At 37.2% G+C, this 18,896-nt stretch overlaps 1 pseudogene; it reads left to right on the top strand.

Annotated features, from left to right (window-relative positions):
• The first annotated feature begins 14,485 nt into the window (after nt 1–14,485).
• Nucleotides 14,486–17,145, top strand: LOC136322840 (DNA topoisomerase 1-like; annotated as a pseudogene).
• The last annotated feature ends 1,751 nt before the right edge of the window (nt 17,146–18,896 follow it).

The following is an 18,896-nucleotide window of genomic DNA, read 5'->3' as shown; positions in this document are numbered from 1 at the left end:
CAGGAATTGTCTGACGCCATCAAAAAGAATAACATAAGAATAATAGGTATATCAGAGGGAGAAGAGAGAGAAAATGGAATGGAGAACATATTCAAACAAATAATAGATGAGAACTTCACAAGCTGGTGGAAAGAACTAAAGCCTCAAATTCAAGAAGCAAACAAAACACCGAGTTTTCTTAACCACAACAAACCTACTCCAAGGCACATCATATTAAAAATGGCACAAACCAACGACAAAGAAAAAAATTCTCAAGGCAGCCAGGGAAAAGAAGAATACAACATATAAAGGAAGGCCTATTAGATTATCATCAGATTTTTCAGCAGAAACTCTACAAGCTAGAAGAGAGTGTACTTCAATATTTAAAGTCCTGAAACACAGGAACTTTCAGCCAAGAATACTATACCCATCAAAGTTATGCTTCAAGTATGAATGAGAAATAAAAGCATTCACAAATACAGAAAAGATAAGGAAATTTGTCATCAGAAAACCCCCACTTCAGGAAATACTAAAGGGGATTTTCCAACCAGATACAAAGAACAAAACAAAACAAAACCACAAGTAAAAGCTGCACCAAGAACACAATGAAACCAAATTTAAACTGTGACAACAAAAGCAAAAAAAAAAAAAGGGGGTGGGAGAGGACAAAGATTAACAGGAACAAAAGACGATGAAGTGCAGAAACATTCACAAGATAAGGTACTACAATGAATATGGTAGATACTGTTTTCATTACTTAATGGTAACCACCCTTAAAAAAACCACCACAAAAGCACATGACTTAAAAAAGTTAGCAACAGAGGAAAAAAGTATGGAATACAACCAAACAAAAACAAATGATAGAAAAACAAAAGAGAAGAATCAAACAAGATACAAAACTAACAGAAAGTAATTTATAAAATGGCAATAGGAATTCCACAAGTGTAAATAATTATACTAAACGTAAGTGGATTAAACTAACCAATAAAAAGACACAGAGTAGCAGAATGGATTAAAAAAGAAAATCCAACTATATGTTGCCTACAAGAAACACATCTAAGCAACAAGGATAAAAACAAATTCAAAATGAAAGGCTGGAAATCAATACTCCAAGAAAATAACATCCAAAAAAAAAGCAGGCGTAGCAATACTCATATCTAATAATGCTGACTATAAGACAACAAAAGTACTCGGAGACAAAAATGGTTATTTCATAATGATTAAGGGGATGCTGAATCAAGAAGATATAGCAATCCTTTATATATATGCACCAAACCAAGGACCATCAAAATATATAAGACAGCTACTTATTGACCTAAAAACAAAAACTGACAAAAATACAATCATACTTAGAGACCTCAATACACTGCTGATGGCTTGAGATTGGTCATCCAAACAGAAAATCAATAAAGATATAGTGGCCTTAAATGAAACACTAGAGCACCTGGATATGATAAACATCTACACATCTACAGGACACTTCATCCCAAAACAACAGAGTATACATTTTTCTCTAGTGTACATGGAACATTTTCAAGAATTGACCATATGTAGGGCCATAAAAATACCATCAGCAAATTCAGAAAAATTGAAATTGTACCAAGCATATTTTCTGATCATAAAGCCTTGAAACTAGAATTCAACTGCAAAAAAGAGGAAAAAAACCCCACAAAAATGTGGACACTAAACAACATACTTTTAAAAAATGAATAGGTCAAAGAAGAAATAAGTGCAGAGATCAAAAGATATATACAGACAAATGAAAATGACAATATGACATATCAGAATCTCTGGGATGCAGCCTGACCTGTGGTGGCGCAGTGGATAAAGTGTTGACCTGGAAATGCTGAGGTCGCCGGTTCGAAACCCTGGGCTTGCCTGGTCAAGGCACATATGGGAGTTGATGCTTCTAGCTCCTCCCCGCTTCTCTCTCTCTGTCTCTCTCTCCTCTCCCTCTCTCTCCTTTCTATAAATGAATAAATAAAATAATAAAATAAGTTAAAAAATATTAGGACAGAATCTCTGGGATGCAGCAAAAGCAGTGATAAGTGGGAAGTTCATATCACTTCAGGCCTATATGAACAAACAAGAGAGAGCCCAAGTGAACCGCTTAACTTCACACCTTAAGGAACTGGAAAAAGAAGAACAAAAACAACCCAAAACTAGCCGAAGAAAGGCGATAATAAAAATCAGAGCAGAAATAAATGAAATAGGGAACAGAAAAACTATAGAAAAAATTAATAGAACAAGGAGCTGGTTCTTTGAAAAGATCAACAAAATTGACAAACCCCTGGCAGGTCTTACCAAGGAAAAAAGAGAAAGAACTCATATAAACAAAATCCAAAATGGAAGAGGAGAAATCACCACAGACATTGTAGATATACAAAGAATTATTGTAGATTACTATGAAAAACTTTATGCCACTAAATTCAACAACCTAGAAGAAATGGATAAATTCCTAGAACAACACAACCTTCCTAGACTGAGTCAAGAAGAAGCAGAAAGCTTAAACAGAGAAGAAATAGAAAAAACCCATTAAAAACCTCCCCCCAAAATAAAAGTCCAGGCCCAGATGGCTATACTAGTATAAAACATTCAAAGAAGACTTGGTTCCAATTCTATTGAAAGTAGAATACTTCCAAACACATTTTATGAGGCCAACATAACCCTCATACCAAAACCTGGCAAGGACAGCATAAAAAAGGAAAACTACATACCAATATCTCTAATGAATACAGATGCTAAAATAATAAACAAAATACTGACAAATCGAATACAAGAACATATTAAAAAAATAATACATCATGATCAAGTGAAATTCATCCCAGAATCTCAAGGATGGTTAAACATACGTAAAACGGTTAACGTAATACACCATATCAACAAAACAAAGAGCAAAAACCACATGATCTTATCAATAGATGCAGAAAAGGCATTCAATAAAATATAACACAACTTTATGTTTAAGACACTCAACAAAATGGGTATAGAAGGAAAATATCTCAACATGATAAAGACCATATGTGATAAACCATCAGCCAACATCATATTAAATCGCATAAAACTGAAGACTTTCCACCTTAAATCAGGAACAAGACAAGGTTGTCCATTCTCTCCACTCTTATTTAACGTGGTGCTAGAAGTTCTGGCCAGCGCAATCAGACAAGAGAAAGAAATAAAAGGCATTCATATCGGAAAAGAAGAAGTAAAGGTATCATTTTTTGCAGATGATATGATCCTATATATCGAAAACTCCAAAGACTTTACAAAAAGATTACTAAAACAATAAACCAATACAGTAAGGTCGCAAGATACAAAATTAACATACAAAAGTCCATAGCCTTTCTATATGCCAACAATGAAATATTAGAAAATGAACTCAAAAGAACAGTCCCCTTCACGATTGCAACAAAAAAATAAAATACTTAGGAATAAACATAACAAAGAATGTAAAGGTCCTATATAACAAAACTACAAAGCATTGTTAAGGGAAATCGAAAAAGATACAATGAGATGGAAAAATATTCCTTGTTCGTGGATAGGAAGAATAAATATAATCAAAATGGCCATATTACCCAAAGCAATATATAAATTTAATACAATTCCCATCAAAATTCCTATGACATTCTTTAAAGAAATGGAACAAAAAATCCTCAGATTTATATGAAACTATAAAAAATCCCAATTAGCCCAAGCAATCCTAAGGAAAAAGAATGAAGCTAGGGGCATTACAATACCTGACTTCAAACTATATTATAGGGCCATGACAATCAAAGCAGCATGGTATTGGCAGAAAAATAGACACTCAGACCAATGGAACAGAATAGAAAATCCAGAAATAAAACCACATATATATGGTCAAATAACTTTTGATAAAGGGGCCAACAACACACAATGGAGAAAAGAAAGCCTCTTCAACAAATGGTGCTGGGAAAACTGGAAAGCCACATGCAAAAGAATGAAACTCGACTTCAGCTTGTCCCCTTGTACTAAAGTTAATTCAAAATGAATCAAAGACTTAAATATAAGACCTGAAACAATAAAGTACATAGAAGAAGACATAGGTACTAAACTCATGGACCTGGGTTTTAAAGAGCATTTTATGAATTTGACTCCAAAGGCAAGAGAAGTGAAGGCAAAGATAAATGAATGGGACTACATCAGACTAAGAAGTTTTGCTCAGCAAGAGAAACTGATATCAAAATAAACAGACAGACAACTAAATGGGAAATGATATTTTCAAACAACAGCTCAGATAAGGGCCTAATATCCAAAATTTACAAAGAACTTATAAAGCTCAACAACAAACAAACAATCCAATAAAAAAATGGGAAGAGGACATGAACAGACACTTCTCCCAGGAAGAAATACAAATGGCCAACAGATATATGAAGAGATGCTCATCTTCATTAGTTATTAGAGAAATGCAAATCAAAACTACAATGCGATAGCACCTCACACCTGTTAGATTCGCTATTATCAACAAGACAGGTAATAGCAAATGTTGGAGAGGCTGTGGAGAAAAAGGAACCCTCATTCACTGTTGGTGGGACTGTAAAGTAGTACAACCATTATGGAAGAAAGTATGGTGGTTCCTCAAAAAACTAAAAATAGAACTACCTTATGACCCAGCAATCCCTCTACTGGGTATATACCCCAAAAACTCAGAAACATTGATACATAAAGATACATGTAGCCCCATGTTCATTGCAGCACTGTTCACAGTGGCCAAGACATGAAAACAACCAATAAGCCCTTCAATAGAAGACTAGATAAAGAAGATGTGGCACATAAACACTATGGAATATTACTTAGCCATAAGAAATGATAACATCGGATCATTTACAACAAAATGGTGGGATCTTGATATCATTATACGGAGTGAAATTTGTAAATCAGAAAAAACCAAGAACTACATGATTCCATACATTGGTGGGACATAAAAACGAGACTAAGAGACATGGACAAGAGTGTGGTGGTTACCGGGGGTGGGGGAGTGGGGGGGCGTTGGAGGGAAGGAGGAGAGGGGGAGGGGGAGGGGCACAAAGAAAACTAGATAAAAGGTGACGGAGGACAATCTGACTTTGGGTGATGGGTATGCAAATAATTGATTGACAAGATAATCTGGACATGTTTTCATTGAATATATGTACCCTGATTTATTGATGTCACCCCATTAACATTAATAAAAATTTATATAAAAGAATCAAAGAACTTGAAAATAAGAAAATATTAGAGAATAATTAACAAAGGCAGAAGCTGACTCCTCAAAAATATCAATAAAACAAAAAAAAAGTCTCTAAGTAGACAAGAAAGAGAAAGGATAATTACTAATATCAGAAATGAAATGGCCTGGATGGGTGGTTCGATGTACAGGGAGTCATCCTTGTTTGACTTTCTGTTTGGGCACGTACAAGAAGAATGCACAAGTAAGTGAAACAATGAATTGATGCTTCTCTCTCTCTCTCTCTCTCTCTTTCTCTTCCCCCTTCTTCTTCTCTCTCTCTATCTCAAAACAATTGGAAAATTTGTTTTCAATTAAAAAAAAGAAAAATAAATGAAAGAAAAGATATCACTACATATCTCATGGACATTAAAAGGACAATAACTAACTACTATGAACAACTCTATACCCACACAGAATTGAGAACCTAGATAAAAGGCACAATTTCTCGAAAGACACAATATGTGAAAACTCACACAAAGAGAAACAGGTAATCTGAATAACCTTACATCTATTAAAGAAATTGAATTAACTATTAATGGCTCTTCAAAACAGAAAGTTTTAGTTCCAGATGTGTTCACCAGTAAATTCTACCATTTAAGCAAGAAATTATACCAATTCTTTACAATTTCTTTAAAAGGATAGAAGCAGAGGGTATACTTCCTAATTCATTCTATGAGGCCATCATTACCCTAACATTATATTTAATGGTAAGAAACTAGTATATTTCTAGCTAAGATAAAGAACAAAGTAAGAATGTCCTCTCTCAACAATTCTTTTCACTATTGTACTGGAAATTCTAGCTAATACAATCAGACATAAAAAGGAAATAAAAAGCATACAGATTAAAAAGGAGAAAGTAAAACTGTCTTTACTTGCAAATAACATGATTATCTCTGTAGAAAATTTGAAAGAATCAACAACAACCATAAAACTCCTGGAACCAATAAACAATTATAGGAAGATTGCTACATACCTATTAGAATGGCCAGAATTCAGAGCCCTGACAATACCAGATGTTGACGCGAATGCAAAAAATGGTACAATCACTTTGGAAGATGGTGGCTTTTTTAAAACTAAACATATTTTTGCGGTACAATTTAGCAATTGTGCTTCTTGGTACTTACTCAAAAGAGTTGAAAACTTTGTCCACATAAAAATCTGCATAAGAATATTTGTAGCTGCTTTAATTACCAACACTTATTAGTAGCCAAGATATCTTCTAGAAGGTGAATGGACAAATAAACTGTGGTACATCTGACACTGGAATATCATTCAGTGTTACAATGAAATGAGCTATCAGCATGAAAAGACATGGAAGAAACTTAACTGTTTATTGCAAAGTGAAAGAAGTCAAACTGAAAAAAAAATACATATTATATGATTTCAACTATATGACATTCAGGAGTAGGCAAAAATATAGAGACAGTAAAAAAAGATCAGTGGTTTCCAGGGATTAGGAGCAAGGGAGGGATGAATAGATGGAGCACAGGGAAATTTTAAGGCAATGAAACTAGTCTATGTTCTGTATTGCAGATAGATGCCATTATACAATTTGTCAATACCCATTGTATGTACTACACCAAGAGTGAACCCTAGGGCAGGCAGGGCCAACATACGGCCCTTGGGCCAGATGCAGCCCGCGTAATGAGTTTATGTGGCCCATGATTAAATTTTTAATATTCTCCACTACTTTAAAATCTCATCAACTCAGAAGTGGAAGTGTCTTTGATTATTGGAAATAGAGAGATTTAAGAAGATAGTGATACATGGAAAAGAATTCCGCGTGTGACTAATCTAGGGTTAACTTCCAATAATTGGTCGAATGGATTAGTGATACTTCTTTATTTTTAAAAAAATTTCCATTATAAAGATTTACAACTTTTGTACTCATCTGTACTCGATATGAACTGTTTGACATTTAGCGGCAATGTGAAACCCACATTCTTTTAGGTCGAGTTTGCCAGTGCACACCCAAGGTCAAACAATTTGTTAATTTTGTGGCCAAGTGTGCTGAACCAAGTGGCACCGTAGCACAGACAATAGCTGCAGTTGATAACTGAAAATGTGTCCAGGCTGTTTGTAAAACAAAATAACTGTTTTATTTGCAATATAACCCCTTCAAGCTTATTCTATTAATTAAATATTGTTTTGATTGATTGTGATACAGTTTGGATATTTATATGGTATGTAATTATATTTTTATTAAAATAAATTTTTATTAAATTGATATTGTATATTAAAATTTTTTCACTCACATTTATTCATAAACAAATTACATAATAAAATTTTGTTTACTTAAATAAATCGTTTTTGTATTTAACATTTTTTAAATTTTAATATTTTGAAAAAAGTTTTCTTTCTAATCTGGCCCGGGGACAAGAACTGTTGGCTACACCTGCCCTATGGTAAACTATTGGCTATGAGTGATAATAACTTGTCAATGTAGGTTTGTTAATTATAACAAATATACAATAGTGGTATAGAAAGGTAATAGTAGGGAGGTTGTGCTTTTGTGGGGGCAGGGAGTAATGGGAATTCTCTTTACTTTCTGCTTAATTTTGCTGTGAACCTAAAATTGCTCTAAAAAATAAAATACTTTAAAAAGAGGAGGCCCTGGCCGGTTGGCTCAGCGGTAGAGCATCGGCCTAGCGTGCGGAGGACCCAGGTTCGATTCCCGGCAAGGGCGCACAGGAGAAGCGCCCATTTGCTTCTCCACCCCTCCGCCGCGCCTTCCTCTCTGTCTCTCTCTTCCCCTCCTGCAGCTAAGGCTCCATTGGAGCAAAGATGGCCCGGGCGCTGGGGATGGCTCTGTGGCCTCTGCCTCAGGCGCTGGAGTGGCTCTGGTCGCAACATGGTGACGCCCAGGATGGGCAGAGCATCGCCCCCTGGTGGGCAGAGCATCGCCCCATGGTGGACGTGCCGGGTGGATCCCGGTCGGGCGCATGCGGGGGTCTGTCTGACTGTCTCTCCCTGTTTCCAGCTTCAGAAAAATGCAAAAAAATAAAAATAAAAAAATAAATAAAAATAAAAAGAGGAAAAGAAAAATACTAACCGAGAGTACTTTGCACAGTGCTTGCCTTCCTCTTGTTATACAGTGTGTCCATAAAGTCATGGTGCACTTTTAACCGGTCACAGGAAAGCAACAAAAGATGATAGAAACATGAAATCTGCACCAAATAAAAGGAAAACCCTCCCAGTTTCTGAAGGATGATGTGGCAGCATGTGCACATGCGCAGATGATGATATAACACCGTGTATACAGCGGAACAGCCCACGGACATGCCAGTCAAGATGTGGACAGTACAGAGGAAAGTTCAGTGTGTTCTGTGGCTTGCTAAATTCGAATCTGTGACCAAAGTGCAACACGAATATTGGCATGTTTATAACGAAGCACCACCACATACTCAGTGGGATAAACACTTGAAGGAAACCTGCAGTTTGGTGGAGAAACCGCATTCTGGTAGGCCATCAGTCAGTGACGAGTCTGTAGAGGCTATACGGGATAGCTACCTAAGGAGCCCTAAAAAATCTGTGTGTTAGCCCACATTGAACTGCACTGAATAGGTATGAAACTGGGAGAGTTTTCCTTTTATTTGGTGCAGATTTCACATTTCTATCATCTTTTGTTGCTTTCCTGTGACCGGTCAAAAGTGCACCATGACTTTACGGAAATACTATATAGTTTATAGGAAGGAGCAAGAATCTTCTCTGTACATTGATAAATTCTCATATCCCATACTCAGTTTGTATCAGCTTCCAAATTTTTATCCTGTGTGCTTTTAATGTTGCAAAATATATCTGAGAGTTTCTTATTCATGTCACTTACTCTGGAACATGTTCATCCTTTGACCCTAATCACTTTCCTCAGTTATTTTGATTTTGCCTCTACTAAGTTCCTTTGGCTGCATATTTAGTCTCTGACATCTGCAAATTCAACATTCCCACAGTCAGTTATTTCTTCTACAACTTCATTTACATTCTATTAGAGTTTCACTTTTAGTCTAACCACTTTGTTCTTTGCTGTGCTTTCATCATTGTTTTTTCTCTTTCCCTCTTTCTTTTTTTTAAATTTATTTTTTATTTATTCATTTTAGAGAGGAGAGGGAGAGACAGAGGAGAGACAGAGAGAGAGAAGGGGGAGGAGCTGGAAGCATCAACTCCCATATGTGCCTTGACCAGGCAAGCCCAGGGTTTCGAACCGGCAACCTCAGCATTTCCAGGTTGACGCTTTATCCACTGCGCCACCACAGGTCAGGCCTCTTTCCCTCTTTCAGTTAACCAGTTTTGTGACATATCACGTGTGTATCCACTAAGAGACAATGAGGCAGATAGTGACACATTTTACTGTCTGTGTGTGAACTGATTAACATTTGTAGTGACCAAGGACCCACAGACTTTGAGAGTGACTCCATTGTTCTCTAATATGATGCATGTCTTTTATTTGTGTGGTAATTTGTCAACTGAAGAACTAGCTGTGAAATTTGTTGCTTTTTGCACTTTCTCACAGTTAATATATGATGGTAACTGAAATTTGAATCATGTTGTTCGGGGACTGGGATTATTTAACTAAATCATGGGAACTGAAATTCATGCACGAGTGAACTGTACAGAGCAGGAGTTTCCTGTATAGCACACACTTGGCAATATACCATTGTATGGGAAAAAATATCTAGAAGAATGTAAATTGGATAAGAAATAATATTCTTGTTATGAGGAAGTCTTTCCTGAGCAGAACATGAAACTGAGACATCACACAGAAAAGAAATAGTGGATTTGTTACATCTTTTGCCATGCCTTACATGGCACAAGAAAATCTAAACAGAGTAAAAGATAAATGACAAACTGGGAAATACAATATAAACATCTGACCAAGGATTTGGCCAACAATTCCTTCCCCATAATAGTATGAGGAAGGAAAATAGTGAGTCAAACCTCATGAATCAATAAATGAGAGGTTAAATGAAATTTCTCATATGGTGCAGACTTCATTTTATGGAATGCAAAGCACCTTCCAACAGAAAAGGAGGAATGTATCAGTCTCATCCATATCCTTTGCAATGCAAAACCTTTATTAACAGTGTGAAAGATGAATATCTTCTGTTCTGGAAGAAGAGAACAATTAACAGAATGTCTGTTTCTCCAGGGCAGAATTCCAATATCTGCACCACTGAGATTTGCAGAGCATTGAAGCACAGTCTCTAGCAAATCACTCTTAAACAATCTAGAGGGAAAGAAATGGAAAGGGTAATGAACTTGCCAATTACCTTTGTAGCTCCCAATCCTGAAAATAGCCATGACGGGAAATATCTGATGTCATGTGTGTGAACCTTAAAGGACTTAGAGACTCAAATGAAGCAGAGTGGGGAAGAATGGCTCTGATAACCCACTAAGTTGAATTATTTAGTCTTGACTGGGAAGTGTTGATTAGAAAACGAGAGGATACAGGCGGGAGCAGCTCTTGAAATTGCGCCTAGATACCTCACATATTCTTTAGGAATCCCATGGACAACTGTTTCAGAGAGATGCTGACAAATACAGTATAATAAACCCGGAGATCATGCCCTTGTCAGCCAGCATACGGAGAGCATTACTGATCCTCAGCAAATCATTACTGATCCTCCGAAAAAATGTACTGTGACTGGGTCTGAAACCTGACGGGAATTTTCCATAGATGTGTGTGTGTGATATTGGAGATGGGTTTGCAGCTGCACTTGCCAAATCACCTTTGTGAAGCACAGTAGGTCACAGCCAGAGGAGCAGGGGCTGCTCTGCTCTTTCTCAAGCAGAAAAGTATTGTAAGAGAGCCGAGTTCTTCCCACGATGGATGGGGATGGCTGCTTATGGACTAGTGATGAGTACAAGTATCTCTGATCCTCAGCTAATTTTCATCTTGAAGCTGAGGGTATAAGGTCTCAGGTTCTGGGCAATGAGTCACAGTCCCTCTGAACAGGTGCTTAATAAGAACCAGTTAGGATGAATTCAGACCTGAGCATTTGACATCTGGTACCAGCTCCTTCTCTGCCCTCTGGGATGGCTTCAGACAAGTCCAAGTCCCTGGCACCTTTGCATTGATAGCTTCTTTTTGGTGTTGTTTGATTCTTTTAATGTATGAAGAGGTGATGACACTACTTGGTGGTATATTTGATTAAAAACTTTTCATTACCAATTGCAAACCAAACAGCAAATGATTTCCCCTAGTAGGTTTACATAATAGTTTTCTGAGCTCTTCAACTGTGAGCGAGATTCAGGTGAACATAATGAAAGAGGAGGCAGTACATAACTTCTTATTCAATGGGGTCTTGATACTTAACTATGACTTTTAATCAAGGATACACAGTGATTAAAAACACAGGTTCACAGTGGTTCAGAGTGTGCACTAAAAGTCAGGCTACTAGAATTGAAGTCTACTCTGAAAGATTGTAAGACCTGAGGCAAACTACTTTTCTAAACTTCATTTCCTGATTCTGAGACTCCCTAACATAACCCTAACTCTAATGTCCAGGTCCTAATTCCCAGAACCTATCACTTTAAATGGCAAAAGAGATTTTGCAGATGGAATTAAGATAAGGATTTTGAAGTGGGTAGATTATCTGGATTATCTGGATGGGCCCTAAATGTGACCACAAGAGTTCTTATGAGAGGCAGAGGAAGATTTTTACTACGAATATGATAATGAAGCAGGGATTGAATTGATGTGGCCAAAAGCCAAGAAATGCTGGCAGCCACCAGAAGCTGGAAAAGGAAAGGAAATGGATTCTTTCTTAGAGCCTCCAGAGAAAGCACAGCCCTGCCAACTCTTAATTTTAACCGTGAAACTGGTTTTGAATCTTACCTTTAGAACTGTAAGAGAATAAGTATGTTTTGTTTGAACCCATGAAGTTTGTGGTGGCTTTTTTTTTTTGCAGCATCTGTAGGGAAGTAATACCTAGGAACTGTTATTTTAATTAAAATGGGTGACTGGAAACACACTTAGTAGAGTGTCTAACACACAGTATGCATGCTGTACATGTGTGCTGTTCTTGCAAACTGAAACTTTGGTTTTGAGAGATCACTGAAACCAGTAAAATGGTTGCCATTTTCCTAGATTCTGGTAACAAATGCCCAGACCCTGGTAAAAAGAGCCCTCTTCTTCCGCATAGGCTCTCCCTTCTAATACTCATAAGGAAAAGGTTACTTCACTTACATCATAATATTCGTTTCCTTTTGATATTTTTTTTACTGCTTTTCTTCATTTAACCAGACTTTCTGAACTTTAAAAAAACAAAGTCATTTTTAATGGGCTCAGATGCTAGCCCAAGTTAATATGGGGGTGGGGCAAAAGTAGGTTTACAGTTGTTCTTATGGAAAATAGTACAGTAATCAATAAGTAATAATACAAGAATAAACTCTGTTTTACATACTCACAACTATAAATCTATTTTGGCTTCATCCTGTATTTCAACATGATTCTCCCTGTTACTGCTAGATCTCATCACCAGAAATTTCTGAACTTAAATTCTCTCCAGTTTCCAGGATCAGTCATATTCTCATTTCTCTCTTTTGCCTTTATTTTATTTTATTTTTTTGGTATATCATAAATTTTTATTTGTTATGTTTCAACTCTTTTTAAAGTAAATAAGTGAAATATACAATCATACACTTTGATGAGTGTTGACAAAGTGAACACACCTGTGTCACCATCAGATCAAGGAATTAAACTACCAATACCATGGAAGAAGTCACGACTGGTTACTATTCTTCTCCCCTAATTAACCATTATCTTAATTTCTATCCAGTTTGACCTTTTCACTTATTTTTTTCTTCTAAGAAAAGAGCTAACATTTTCCTAAAAACTTAAACCTAAAAATAATTTTAAATATAATATAGTTCAGTGGTTTTTCTTTTTCTTTTTTTCTTGTCAGCGTTTTTTAATTGAATTCATTGGGCTGACACTGGTTAATAAAATTATATAGGTTTCAGATGTACAATTCTGTAATACATCATCTGTATACTGTATTGTGTGCTCTCCACACCAAGTCAAGTCTCCTTCCATCGCCATTTAACCCCCTTTATTTCTTCTACCTCACCCCATCCCCTTCCCTCTGGTAAACAACATACTGTTGTTTTTGTCTATGAATTTTCTTTTTCCTTTGCTTAATGACTTCACCTTCTCCACCCAGTCCCCCAGACCTCTTTCCCCTGACAGATGTCAGTGTGTTCTCTGTATCTATGAGTCTGTTTCTATTTTGTTTGTTAGTTTATTTTGTTCATTAGATCCCACATGTAAGTGAAATCATATGGCACTTGTCTTTCTCTGACTGGCTAATTTTACTTAGCATTATATACTTCACGTCCATCCATGTTGTCACAAAGAGTAAGATTTCCTTCTTTTTTATGAGTGATTAGTATTCCATTGTGTAAATGTCTCATATCTTTTTTTATCCACTCATCTAACTCAGGCTGCTTCCATATCTTGGTTATTATAAATAATGCTGCAATTTCTGTCTTTATTTCAGATTCTTGTCAATTTTGTCCTTTTTGTAAACATAACTTATTATAAGGTAATACAGCAATGTGATAAGTGTCTAGATGATCTGGTTCTAAATCCTGATTTTGCCATCTACTTTGTAACATTGGGCAAGCTATTTGACATCTTTGTGCCTTGGTTTCCAAAAAGGTGACTGTAACAAATAATGTCTACCTATAATGCTGTCATTGTGAGAATTAAGTTAGTTAATATTTGCTAAGCACTAAGAATAATACTTGTCATGGTGTACTATGAATGTATTTGTTAATAATAATAAATGCAAGTCTCAAGCATATAATTTACTGAAATTTCTGCCATAATTTTGAGATATGTTTGTGATGAAATCAATAAAATTCTGTTTCAAGGGAAACAAAATAATATTTTTGTTTAGCCAGAAAAATATATTTGAGTGATTGACCACATGGCTAACTTAGGTACCTCACCACATCGTGTTTGTAAATTTCTACACAACAGCCTGGGCTAGTCCATTGACATATTAGAAACTGACCTAGTTTACTTTTGAATCCTTCATCTCAATGCCTATCTCCCACCAATAGCCATCTCTTTGCAAATAAACTTTCATTTGTCCTCCATCTTTTCAAAACCTACATTTAAGAAAGCCTGTGATATCCAGCTTTGCATGGATTTAAAACAAAGGTAGGAAATGCGAACTTAGGCTGTTACACAACTGCTGGGGTCTGCTCTCGACGCCTGCCGGGCAGTCTGTACGCATCGCCGCCGCTGTTGCTGCCTTGGCGCGACAGACCCGCCTCCAGGAGCCTCCAAGAGCCCCCATCCGCCCTCGCAGGCCAGTGCCTACCGTCTGCGTCTCCTCAGCGCCCCTTGCCACCCGCCGCTCCGGTGGAGATGAGTGGGGACCTCCTGCACAACGATTCCCAGATCAAAGCGGATTTCCGATTGAATGATTCTTATAAACACAAAGATTGAGAACACCGGCACAAAGCACAAGAAGGACAAGGACCGAGAAAAGTCCAAGCATAGCAACAGTGAACATAAAGATTCTGAAAAGAAACACAAAGAGAAAGAAAAAAACCCCCACAAAGATGGAAGTTCAGAAAAAACATAAAGATAAACATAAAGACAGAGACAAAGAAAAACGCAAGGAGGAAAAAGTTAGAGCCTCCGGGGACGCAAAGATAAAGAAGGAGGAGGAAAGTGGCTTCTCAAGTCCACCACGAATTAAAGATGAACCTGAAGATGATGGCTATTTCGCTCCTCCTAAAGAGGATATAAAGACATTAAAGAGTCCTCGCCACGAGGATGATGCTGATTATAAACCTAAGAAAATTAAAACAGAAGATAACAAGAAAGAGAAGAAATGAAAACTAGAGGAAGAAGAGGACGATAAATTGAAAAAATCCAAGAATAAAGATAAAGATAAAAAAGTTCCTGAGCCAGACGGCAAGAAAAAGAAGCTGAAGAAGGAAGAGGAGCAGAAATAGAAATGGTGGGAAGAAGAGCATTATCCTGAGGGCATCAAGTGGATGCCTAGTATATTCCTAGAACATAAAGGCCCTGCCTGTATTTGCTCCACCATATGAGCCTCTTACAGAATGTCAAGTTTTACTATGATGGTAAAGTCATGAAGCTGAGCCCCAAAGCAGAAGAGGTAGCCAAGTTCTTTGCAAAAATGCTCAACCATGAATATACTACTAAGGAAATATTTAGGAAAAACTTCTTCAAGACTGGGGAAAGGAAATGACTAATGAAGAGAATACGACTATTATCACCAATCTAAGCAAATGTGATTTTACCCAGATGAGTCAGTATTTCAAAGCCCAGTAGAAAGCTCGGAAACAGATGAGCAAGGAAGAGAAACTGAAAATCAAAGAAGAGAATGAAAAGTTACTGAATTTGTTTTGAATTTTTTTTTTATTTTCAAGAGGGCAGGTGGCCGGGAATTTGTCAGAATTCCACCAGGCAAATTCGCTGTCTCACTGATGCATTTGGATTCTCTTAGCTACTGTATTAGAAGTCTGGTTATATTGGTGCATTTTTAGAGTTAGGGTTTTGCAATAATTTCTATATTTTAATAGAAATGAATTTCTAAACTCCCTCCCTTTTCCTCCATTTTGAGAATTTAAAATTAAGTAGAACAAAAATCCAGCACACCTGTTAGAGTCATCAATATCTATTGTCATTCTCCATTTTGAATGTGGTTTCTGTATTATGGACAACCACAGAGAGAGGATTGCCAACATCAAGATGGAGCCACCTGAGCTTTTCCGTGGCCGTGGCAACCACCCCAAGATGGGCATGCTGAAGAGGCGGATTATGCCCAAGGACATCATCATCAACTGTAGCAAAGATGCCAAGTTTCCTTCTCCTCCTCCAGGACATAAATAGAAAGAAGTCTGACATGATAACAAGGCCACCTGGCTGATCTCCTGGACAGAGAACTTCCAGGGTTTCATTAAATACATCATGTTGAACTCCAGTTCACGAATCAAGGGTGAGAAGCACTGGCAGAAATATGAGACTGCTCGGTGGCCAAAGAAGTATGTGGACAAGATCCGGAACCAGTATCGAGAGGACTGGAAGTCCAAAGAGATGAAGGTCCGGCAGAGAGCTGTAGCCCTGTACTTCATCGACAAGCTTGCTCTGCAAGCAGGCAATGAGAAGGGGGAAGGAAAAATGGCAGACACCGTGGGCTGCTGCTTGCTGCGCGTGGAGCACATCAACCTTCACCCAGAGTTGGACGGCCAGGAATATGTGGTCGAATTTGACTTCCTGGGGAAGGACTCCATCAGATACTATAACAAAGTCCCTGTTGAAAAAAGTGTTTAAGAACTTACAACTATTTATGGAGAACAAACAGCCAGAGGATGATCTCTTTGATAGTCTCAATACTGCTATTTTAAATAAGCATCTTCAGGACCTCATGAAGGGCTTGACAACCATGGTATTCTGGACATACAACGACTCCATCATGCTACAGCAGCAGCTGAAGGAGCTCACAACCTTGGATGAGAATCCCTGCGAAGATCCTGTCTTATAACTCTGTAACCATCAGAGGGCACCACCAAAAATGTTTGAGAAGTCCATGATGAACTTGCAATCAAAGATTGATGCCAAGAAGGATCAGCTTGCAGATGCCCGGAGAGACCTGAAAAGTGCTAAAGCTGATGCCAAGGTCATGAAGGACGCAAAGACCAAGAAGGTGGTCGAGTCAAAGAAGAAGGCTGTGCAGAGACTGGAGGAGCAGTTGATGAATTTTGAGGTTCAGGCCACAGACCGAGAGGAGAATAAACAGATTGCTTTGGGCACCTCCTAACTGAGTTACCTGGACCCAAGGATCTCATTGGCTTGGTGTAAGAAGTGGGGGGTCCCCATTGAGAAAATTTACAACAAAACCCAGCGGGAGAAGTTTGCCTGGGCCATCAACATGGCAGACAAGGACTATGAGTTCTAGCCAGTCTGAAGGAGCAGCATTCTGTGCAGAGGAACAGCAGGGTTTGGGGCAGATGGACAAACTGTGAGCCTCGCTTTCACCTGAGCGGGTGAGGCGGTGTCTCAACAAACCAACATCTTTGAGAAAAGATAAACCTGAAGATATTATAAGGGAGAGCTGAGCCAGTTGTCCTATGGACAAATTATTTAAAAATATTTCAGATATCAAAATTCTAGCTGTATGATTTGTTTTGAATTTTGTTTTTATTTTCAAGAGGGCAGGTGGCCGGGAATTTGTCAGAGTTCCACCAGGCAAATTCGCTGTCTCACTGATGCATTTGGATTCTCTTAGCTACTGTATTAGAAGTCCGATTATATTGGTGCGTTTTTAGAGTTAGGGTTTTGCAATAACTTCTATATTTTAATAGAAATGAATTTCTAAACTCCCTCCCTTTTCCTCCATTTTGGGAATTTAAAATTAAGTAGAACAAAAATCCAGCACACCTGTTAGAGTCGTCAATATCTATTGTCATGGGAATCAATTTTCATTAAACTTGAATTAGTTGTGACATTGGCAGTGTTTTGGTTCAGACACATGTTCACAGAAAAGCATGATGGAAAAATATTTCCTGACTTGAGTGTTCCTTTTTAAATGTGAATTTTTATTTCTTTTTAATTATTTTAAAATATTTAAGCCTTTTTCTTGATCTTAAAGATTGTGTAGATGGGGTTGGGGAGGGATGAGGGGTGAGTGAGTCTATGGATAATAAAATAATCAGTGACTGAAACCATTTTCCCATCATCCTTTGTTCTGAGCATTTTCTGTACCCTGTGAGGTAACCAACTTTTTTTTATTTTAAATCCCATTCTTTCACTTGAAAGATCTTATTGTATAAAAAGTTTCACAGGTCAGTAAGACTAAAGGAAAATGAGTATTTGGTCCAAAAAAGAAAATTAATCAAAATTTTAGGGCTTTTATTTTTTTCTTTTGTAATTGTGTAAAAAATGGAAAAAACATAAAAAACAGAATTTTAATGTGAAAACATTTTTTGCTATAATCACTTGTTTTAGAGGCATTGTTAGTATGTGCAAAGCCCATTTCCCACATCTTTCCTCAAGTATTTTCTATTTTTATCATTAATTCTCTTTTAATCAACTGTAGATTATTTAAAATAAATTCCTACAACCTAAAAAATAATAATAATAGAACAAAGGTACAGTGGTACCTTGAGATATGAGCAGACCAACATACAAATTGTTTTAAGATGTGAGCTGCAACTCAGTCCATATTTTTGTTCGAGATCCAAGCCAAATTCCAAGATATGAATCGTGATTCAGAAAACTGCTGCTAGTTGGTGCATTGGTGCACAGGGTTAGTATTGGCAGCACAACACCAGCATCTCGTCCTTTCTCATGTGTTACTCGCAGAATCAAGTCGAATCTCGTGCACTGTACTCATTCTTGCATCATTTTTTCATTTTTTACTAACCCTTTTTGTGTGCTAGTGTGGGGTCAAAGAAAATGAGTGTAAAGGAAAGTGGTGAGAAGAAAAAGAGAGTGATGTTGATAGAAGTAAAGCAAGAAATAATAGAAAAACATAAGTGTGATGTACGAGTGATTGAACTGGCAAGGATGTACGACCACAATACATTTACAATTTGTACCATCCTTAAATGAAGGATGCCATCAAAATCACAAATCCAGTGAAAGGAACTACAATTCTGTCCCAATTAAGGACAAATATCCATGAAGAAATGGAGAAACTTCTGCTGG

Source organism: Saccopteryx bilineata, chromosome 2, assembly GCF_036850765.1.
Source record: "Saccopteryx bilineata isolate mSacBil1 chromosome 2, mSacBil1_pri_phased_curated, whole genome shotgun sequence".
Lineage (NCBI taxonomy): Eukaryota > Metazoa > Chordata > Mammalia > Chiroptera > Emballonuridae > Saccopteryx > Saccopteryx bilineata.
The sequence above is the reverse complement of the archived record's forward strand: the minus strand, read 5'-3'. Positions and strand labels throughout refer to the sequence as shown.